This window comes from Triticum dicoccoides, chromosome 1A, assembly GCF_002162155.2.
Source record: "Triticum dicoccoides isolate Atlit2015 ecotype Zavitan chromosome 1A, WEW_v2.0, whole genome shotgun sequence".
Taxonomy (NCBI): Eukaryota; Viridiplantae; Streptophyta; class Magnoliopsida; order Poales; family Poaceae; genus Triticum; species Triticum dicoccoides.
This window is the reverse complement of record NC_041380.1, coordinates 259,831,826-259,841,813: the sequence shown is the minus strand read 5'-3', so window position 1 is coordinate 259,841,813 and position 9,988 is coordinate 259,831,826.

The following is a 9,988-nucleotide window of genomic DNA, read 5'->3' as shown; positions in this document are numbered from 1 at the left end:
CTAACATACGCAAATAAGAGCGAGAAGAGAAGCAATGCACGGTCGTGAACTAGAAGTGATCAAGAAGTTATCCCGAAACTACTTACGTTCAAGCATAACACAAGAACCGTGTTCACTTCCCGGACTTCGCCGGAAAGAGACCATCACGGTTACACACGCGGTTGATTCATTTTAATTAAGTTAAGTGTCAAGATTTCTACAATCGGACATTAACAAATTCCATCTGCCCATAACCGTGGGCACGACTTTCGAAGGTTCAAACCCTGCAGGGGTGTCCCAACTTAGCCCATCACAAGCTCTCACGGTCAACGAAGGATATTCCTTCTCCCAGGAAGACCCGATCAGACTCAGAATCCCGGTTACAAGACATTTCGACAATGGTAAAACAAGACCATCAAAGCCGCCGATGTGCCGACAAATCCCGATAGGATTCCCACGTACCTCGTTCTCAGGGCACAACGGATAGATCAAGTTACGAGTAAAACCAAACATTGAGTTGCCCCGAGGTGGCCCCGCAGGCTGCCCATTTCGGACCAACGCTCAAAGGAGCACTGGCCCAGGGAGTTTAAAATAAAGATGACCCTCGGGCTCCGGAAACCCGAGGGAAAAAGGCTTAGGTGGCAAATGGTAACACCAAGGTTGGGCCTTGCTGGAGGAGTTTTATTCAAAGCAAACTGTCAAGGGGGTCCCATTCCCCCAACCGTGTAAGGAACGCAAAATCAAGGAACATAACACCGGTATGACGGAAACTAGGGAGGCAAGAGTGGAACAAAACACCAGGCATAAGGCCGAGCCTTCCACCCTTCACCAAGTATATAGATGCATTAAAGTAAACAAGATATAATAATGATATCCCAACAAAACCCATGTTCCAACATGGAACAACCTTCATCTTCACCTGCAACTAGCAATGCTATAAGAGAGGCTGAGCAAAGCGGTAACATAGCCAAACAACGGTTTGCTAGGAAAGGTGGGTTAGAGGTTTGACATGGCAATATGGGAGGCATGATAAAGCAAGTGGTAGGTATCGCGGCATAGCAATAGAGCGAGCAACTAGCAAGCAAATATAGAAGTGATTTCGAGGGTATGGTCATCTTGCCTGAGATCCCGCAAGGAAGAAGAACGAATCCATGAAGAAGACAAACGGACGTAGTTGAACGGATCCTCACAAACGCGACGTTATTGGAACTAACCCGAAGAAGCAACACCGAAAAGAAGCAAACAACATTGTAAACAACCATCACATGAACATGGCATGATGCACAATCAAGTATGATGCATGTCCGGTTAAAAGAGGCATGGCATGGCAAAGTGCACAAGCAAAACTACAAGTTAAGTGGAGCTCAATATGCAACGAGTTGCATATTAACGAAACACCACATGACTTATTTAGTTCACTCTCGTTTATGTACCCCACAATATTAAATGTTGGTTAGCATGGCAAGAGGTGGAGCCAATGAAAACTACCTATCTAGCAAGTTTAAATGAGGCCGGAACAACAAACAACAAGTCCGGAAACTCCTCATGTGCATATTTTAGGTTTTGGTACTGTTCTTCCCTAAACCATATTTTAAAGTTGTTAAACACGCAAGAAGAGGACACCATGTTAAACTAGGCATTTTTCTACCCCATTTACATATAAAGTTTATTAAAATTGGAGCAACGGTTATTTAGTTATGAATTAAATCATTTTAACAAGTTATTTAAGCAAATTTCAACAAACAACATTTTAAACATTTTAAATATAGATGAAAGTGGCATATAATGAAACTAGACACAATTTAAAGCATTTTTCATATAAAAAACATTTTAATACGATGCACGGTTAAAGAGTTATTATATGCATGAAGAACAGGGGCTTTTCTGCAAAACGAAAAACCTCTGGAAAAATAGACAAATGCAGGACTGGGAAAAACATTATGCGGGCCGCAACTGGCTATGGGCCTAAACAGTGGCAGGCGCTGGGGGCGGCTCACCATGGGCCAAGCCCAGGTCGGTGAAGCAGCAGGCCGGCGGGAAGCTGGACTTGGGGTTCACATGCAGATCGGAGCGAGGCAGGGCGTGGTCAACGCGCGGTCGAGCGATGTGGAGCACTGCTCGACCTGAAGCAGAGGCGATGCAGGGGAAGCAGGGCAGCGATGGTGCTGACGGCGACGGGATCCGGGTGAAGAGGGCCATGGCGCGACGCGTGCGCTGGAACGGGTCTACGCAGGGGGGCGGCAACGCTCGCTCGAACCGGATGAAGCAGAGGCAACAGCGAGGGACTTGGTGCGGGGTCATGGGGCTCCGGCAGCAGGGAGGCGCGTCCATGGCGAGGCAGGGGCGCGGACGACACGGAGACGGCTAGATCTGGGAGGCGTCGCTCCCAGCAAGAACTTGGCGGCGGCGGTTCCTTGCTGCGGCAAGTACAGGGAGAGAGAGATGTGAGGGAGAGTGTTAGGGAAGGGAGAGAGACACGGGATGAGGCCGGCCTTGGACGTTGTTGCCGGCGGCGGGGTCACCGGAGGGTGCGACCTGCGGGTTGGTCGCCGGCTCAGGCAGAAGAGCTCGCCGGCTCACGCGAGGGTTGCGGGCACGGGGCGGCCCGGCCTCGGGAACTAGAGGAGGCGTACAGTGAGGAGCTGCTGGAGGACGAGGAGGTGGCACGTGAGGTGAAGCTCATGGCGCTCATCGATGCGCGGCTGGACTGCGGAGAAGATCAGTGGAAGGCGCTGGTTGGGTGGATCGTGCTCTGGTTGAGCAGATTGGTGGATCTGGAGGGATCCCGAGGAAGGAGAGGACTGTCGGCGGGGGTTGAGGGGATTTGTTGGATGGGACAAGGCTCTTAAATTTTAGGGTTTTGTCTGGTTATATAGGTAGGGGATTAGATGTTAGACTATTCGGTCCCTCCGATAAAAATCGGACGGTCCGAGATGAATAGGTTAGGTAGCCCAATAAACAAAACGGAGATGTTTTGTAGACGTTTGGGGATGATCCGGATCCAATGGTGACGACTGCCCCGTCGGGTTCGGGTAAGTTTTCGGACACGTGCGAGGGGTCGGTTGGAACTTGGGCTATGCAGAAGGCCTCGGGCTGAGAAGAGAGAAGAGAGAGAGGCCCGACGACTGTTTCCGGAGACCGAAAATGTCTGATGTTAGACCGACTATAATGCCGTTATAGTTATCCGTTAGGGCATCAAACGAACTCCGAATGCGATGAAACTTTGCAGGCGACCTACTAACAACATAACAACACTGCATGCCAGATTTCAACCCAATCCGAGAACATTTTCTGGCCACTTATAAAATAATATTTTGGACATGCCGTGGGCGCGTGCAAGTGTGTCTTGGCTCAGAACGGACAACGGACGGAACTGGGGGAACCCGGACGGATGCAAGTTTGAAAACATGATGATGCAATGCGGATAATGACATGGCAAGATGCAACACTCAAGAGAAAGACAAGGCAACAACAGCGAATAACTGGAAGACACCTGGCGCATCGGTCTCGGGGCGTTACACCTTCCCACACCACGGATGGATTAAACAACCTTTCCAAGAAGATATTAGGTCGGACAGGGTCGCGCTTAGCACCGATGCTGGCGAGGATATCCGCCGCTTGATTTTTTTCTTGGACCACATGGTGGAATTCGAGGCCCTCGAACCGAGCTGACATTTTGAGGACGGCGTTGCGGTAAGCCGCCATTTTTGGGTCCTTGGCGTCAAAGTCCCCATTTATTTGAGATATTGCGAGGTTCGAATCCCCCAGAACCTCTAGGCATTGAATGCCCATGGAGATTGCCATCTGGAGACCATGCAACAGGGCCTCATATTCTGCTGCATTGTTGGAGTCTGTGTATAATATTTGGAGTATGTATTCGACTGTATCTCTAGTAGGGGTTGTCTGGACGACGCCTGCCCCCAGACCAGCCAGCATCTTAGAGCCGTCAAAGTGCATGATCCAATTGGAGTACGCGTCGTACTCTTTAGGGAGTTCGGCTTCCGTCCATTCGGCGACGAAATCAGCCAGTACTTGCGACTTAATGGCTCGCCCTGGTTTGTATGTTATGTCGAACGGGAGGAGCTCGATAGCCCATTTAGCAATCCGGCCTGTGGCATCGCGGTTATTTATTATGTCGTTGAGTGGTACTTCAGAGGCCACCGTAATTGAACACTCTTGAAAGTAGTGTCGTAGTTTTTGGGATGTCATGAAGACCGCGTATGCTATCTTTTGATAATGTGGATACCATGATTTGCATGGAGTGAGGATAGTGGATACGTAGTATACCGGCTTTTGAAGCGGGAACTTATGTCCGTCCGTCTCTCGTTAGACGACGAGCACTTCGCATACAACCTGGTGTGTTGCTGCTATATATAACATCATTGGTTCGCCGATATTTGGCGCGGCCAAGATTGGGTTGCTTGCCAAGAGGGATTTTATTTCTTCTAATCCGGCCGTGGTCTCACCCGTCCACTTGAAGTGTTCAGTGCGTCGAAGAAGGCAATAAAGAGGTAATGCCTTTTCTCCCGATCGGGAGATAAAGCGGCTTAAGGCAGCCACGCATCCGGTTAATTTCTGGATTTGCTTGAGGTCTGTTGGGATAGCCAACTGTGACAGAGCTTGGATTTTAGCCGGATTTGCTTCAATTCCTCTATTGGAAATGATGAAGCCCAAGAGCTTTCCAGCGGGCACCCCGAAAACGCATTTTTCCGGATTGAGCTTGATGTCATATGTTCGGAGATTGTCGAACGTAAGCCTCAAGTCGTCTATTAAAGATTCAATGTGTCTGGTTTTAATGACCACATCGTCTACGTATGCCTCCACTGTTTTGCTGATTTGTGTTTCCAGGCATGTCTGAATCATGTGTTGATAGGTTGCACCGGCGTTTTTGAGCCCGAAAGGCATGGTGTTAAAACAGAAGGGGCCATATGGAGTGATGAATGCCGTTGCGGCTTGATCGGACTCCGCCATCTTGATTTGATGGTATCCGGAGTATGCATCGAGGAAACACAATGAGTCGTGTCCTGCGGTAGCGTCGATAATTTGATCGATGCGGGGGAGGGGGAAGGGATCCTTGGGGCAAGCCTTGTTAAGGTTCTTGAAATCGACACATAGGCACCAGGATTTGTCCTTCTTTGGTACCATCACCAGGTTTGCTAGCCAGTCCGGATGTTTTATTTCTCTAATGAATCCGGCCTTGAGTAACTTGGCTAGCTCTTCTCCCATGGCTTTTCGCTTAGGCTCTGAGAAACGCCGAAGAGTCTGCTTGACCGGCTTGAATCCCTTTAGAATGTTTAGGCTATGCTCGGCCAGCCTGCGTGGGATTCCTGGCATGTCTGAAGGATGCCAGGCGAAGATGTCCCAATTCTCGCGCAAGAACTCCTGCAGTGTGGCGTCTGTTGTGGGGTTCAGCTGTGCCCCGATGGATGTTGTTTTTGTAGAGTCCGTTGGGTGGACCTGGAATTTGACTATTTCATCCGCTGGTTTAAAAGAGGTGGACTTGGGTCTTTTGTCGAGTATCACGTCGTCCCTGTCCACTGTGGAGCGCAGTGCAGTTAGTTCTTCGACCGCGAGGGCTTTGGAAAACGCCTCGAGGGCCAGTGCGGCGGTTTTATTTTCGGCGCAGAGTGCTATGTCTGGATCACTAGCTAGAGTGATGATTCCATTGGGCCCGGACATCTTGAGCTTCATGTACCCGTAATGGGATATAGCTTGGAAGATCGTGAATGCCTCCTGCCCTAAAAGGGCGTGGTATCCCCTACTAAACGGGGACACTTGGAATGTGATTTCTTCGGACCTATAATTCTCCGGTGTGCCGAATACCACATCTAGTGTGATTTTTCCTGTGCATCATGCCTCCCGACTAGGGATGATTCCTCTGAAGGTTGTGCTGCTTTGCTCAATGCGGCTCTTGTCTATTTCCATTTTGCTAAGAGTCTCCTCGTAGATGAGGTTTAATCCGCTGTCACCGTCCATGAGCACTTTAGTAAGCCGGAAGCCGTCCACAGTTGGACTAAGGACCAAAGCGGATGGTGCTCGGGCTGTTCGGAATTGAGGTTCGTCACTGGCATTGAAGATTATAGCAGTATCGTTCCATGGATTTATTGTTGCAACGTGGCAGACTTCGGCGAGGCTACGGAGTGCTCGCTTGCGCCTATTATTTGAGGCGAAAGTCTCGAAGATTGTCAGTACTGTATTGTCATTTTCCATGGGATAGTGCTCTGTGGCATTGCTAATGAGGAGATCCTTGCTGCTCTTGGCCACCTGCCGGAGTATCCAACATGCTCTAAGGCTATGTGTTGGCATGGTATCCGGTGTACTGTGAATTTTGCATGGCCCATTGAGCCATCCCTTCAATACGGTACCACGCCCTGTAGTGGGCTTTGGTTTCTTTGTAATTGGATCAGGTGACTTACGAGAGTACACCCTTTTAGTTTGGACGGGGGTTTTAGTGAGAGCCGGAGGGTCCCAGAATTTTGTTTGGGTTTTCCAAGTGCTTTCCATCGCACAGTACTTCCGTACTATGGCCGCCAAGTCAGCAAATTGTGCTATGTCACGACGACTTACGGCATTGAGGATTCCCTTGTCCGTGCAATTTTTGCAAAACAATGAAATTGCGTCTTCCTCGCGATAGTCCTTGACCTTGCTCATTGCAAGGAGGAATCTGGCCCATTAGTGATGTACTGTATCTTGGGGCTCTTGTCTAATGTGGGAAAGATCACTTGGGTCTGGGTGGGTGGGCAGATTTAGGTCCGAACCCTGACCCGATCTGAGACCCAGGGGCGGAGGAGTTTTCGAGCTTGGCAGTTCAGACTCCAAGATGTTGCCCAATAGTTCTGGCCCGCTGTCTGATTCTAGGTTCGAATCTTGGGCCATGTCTTCCCATGGACGGGTATCCGGCTCGCAGAGCTCAGGAATCTGGACATAGTTTGTCCTCAAAAAAGAGGAAGAATTGCTACATTGCTCCTCCACCACCGCTATCTGATGGGTGACCGGTGGAGAGTTAATCTCCCTTTGGTCGGGTTTAAGCCCGATCCAATCATAGTCCGTTGCGACTCCCGGGGCGGCGATGCGATCCAAGAGCTCATTCAAGGAAGAGAGCTCTATTGGATCCATCTGCTTGGCGAATCCTGAGCCGACGTGGAGGCTGTTTTTGATGACCCGAGAAGTCATCGTCGGCGTGACGGCCGAACGGGCGGTCATGACGAAGCCGCCTAGTCAGAGAGTTTGGCCTACAGTCACGGCTCCCTCTGAGGTAATGTGTCCTTGACAACAAGACGAGCCATCAAGCCTTATCGTGGTGGCACAGTGGAACTCTCAATGAAAGCACCAATGTCGGTGTCAAAACCGACGGATCTCGGGTAGCGGGTCCTGAACTGTGCGTCTAAGGCGGATGGTAACAGGAGGCGGGGGACACAATGTTTACCCAGGTTCGGGCCCTCTCGATGGAGGCAATACCCTACTTCCTGCTTGATTGATCTTGATGATATGAGTATTACAAGAGTTGATCTACCACGAGATCGTAGAGGCTAAACCCTACAAGCTAGCCTATGATTATGATTGTTCTTGTCCTATGGATTAAACCCTCCGGTTTATATAGACACCGGAGGGGGGCTAGGGTTACACAGAGTCGGTTACAAGGGAGGAGATCTACATATCCGAATTGCCAAGCTTGCCTTCCACGCAAAGGAGAGTCCCACCCGGACACGGGACGGAGTCTTCAATCTTGTATCTTCATAGCCCAACAGTCCGGTCAAAGGATATCGTCCGGCTGTCCGGGGACCCCCTAATCCAGGACTCCCTCAGCGAGGTTGCAACACGACATGAAAGCCTCTTTTGACAGGCTACCGACGTCATCCGAGAACTAAATGAGAGCAATGCGAAGCTCCTGGCCGAGTGTGACCTGCTGAGGGCGAAGATCGTCGGAAGTGCGGAGCAACAAGAGGAGATGACTGCCTTGTTGAAGAGGAGCGGTGTTATCGTTGAGAAACTTATGGACGAGAATTCCATGCTGCGTATCGAGCGCATAAGGCTGGTGGAGGAATCCGTGTATGCTCTCAAGCAGCATCTTGAGGACAAGAAAGAGCTCATCGCCGCTCACCGCGGAGACTAGTTCCCGCGGCCTGCAGCAACGCATTAAGAAAGTAGAGAGATTAGCGAGCCAGATCATTGTCTTCCTTCTTCTTTGGCCCTTGTGTATTTCGGGTGTTGCTGCATGTGGCTTTTTATAATTATGTTCCCAAATTTGTAAGACAATTACTATCCACTGTCATCGTCCTTAATATTCATCATGCTTGCTATAAGTCGCATTCGATGCTATATAGGTCCGTCGGATCTTACATCAAGATCCGTGCAAAACTTTCTTTTCAGATTTTCATTTTTCTCTCTTAAATCTTAGTCCAGTGAGACATATAGCCACACCGTAGAACAGGGGCTCGGGCGCCATTAATGGAGATGTTGGGAGGGAGGTGCGCGGCGGGTAGAGGTCAAAGGACTCTCCTCCCGATGAGCATGCGCAAGGGTCTGATCACACGCCTCCCGTACTCAAATAGCTACCCCGCACGGCACCTCCTAGCCAATAAAAAAAGGGGACGCGTGGCGGCACATAATTAGTAAGTAGAACGCCCACGGTTTCAATAATACTTGTGTTTCCGATTTGTAACATGACAGCACTTGTTCCAAAATGACTTTGTTGATTGTTAATGTGTGAGCCTTCGAAATCGGACAGAAAAATTACCATAGCATGTTGGTGCCATGTCATGACACCATGCCAAGTTTCATGATTTTTAGGTGTGTTTTGGATTTACGGGAATTAAAAAACCAAGTTTCTCAATCTTTACAGCCGAGCAACGACGCCCAGATGTTTGAATTTCATTCCCATTTCTTGCATGGGACCTAGAAATTCACCCAAGGACACACATGTGATTTTTCAACCAACTTTGGTGCACTGGAGCATGTGCTTGTAGTTAAAATTTGAATTATGCACATTAAATGCCCAGAAACTCAATTAATGTATAAAGAAGGCCAAACGAACCTGGAATAATTCAAAATTTAGCATGATACTTCTATTTGGTCTAATCTGCGTGTGTAAAAAAATTAAGGTAGGAGAAGGCAGTGTACGCATGTCGTTTCGCACACGGAGGTGACACGTTCCCTCTCAGAACCACGAGCCTTCTTGAGGGAAGCTCCAGTTTGCAAGAAGCTTACACCAAAGCTTTTCCCAATTCAGCCAAAAAAATTACCGTAGCATGTTGGTGCCATGTCATGACACCATGCCAAATTTCATGATTTTTAAGCGTGTTTTGGATTTACAGGAATTAAAAAACCAAGTTTCTCAATCTTTACGGTCGAGCCACGACGCCCAGATGTTTGAATTTCATTCCCATTTCTTGTATGGGACCTATAAATTCACCCAAGGACATACATGTGATTTTTCAACCAACTTTGGTGCACTGGAGCATGTGCTTGTAGTTCAAATTTGAATTATGCACATTAAATGCCCAAAAACTCAATGAATGTATAAAAAATGCCAAACAAACCCGGAATAATGCCAAAATTTAGCACGATACTTCTATTTGGTCTAATTTGCTTGTGTAAAAAAATTAAGGCGGGAGAAGGCAGTGTACGTATGTCATTTCGCACACGGAGGTGACACGTTCCCTCTCGGAACCATGAGCCTTCTTTAGGGAAGCTCCGGTTTGCAAGAAGCTTACACCAAGGCTTGTCCCAATTCGGCCAAAAAAATACCGCAGCATGTTAGTGTCATGTCATGACACCATGCCAAGTTTTATGATTTTCAGGTGTGTTTTGGATTTATAGTAATTAAAAAACCAAGTTTCTCAATCTTTCTGGCCGAGCCACGACGCCCAGATGTTTGAATTTCATTCCCATTTCTTGCATGGGACCTATAAATTCACCCAAGGACACAAATGTGATATTTCAACAAACTTTGGTGCACTAGAGCACGTGCTTGTAGTTCAAATTTGAATTATGCACATTAAATGCCCAG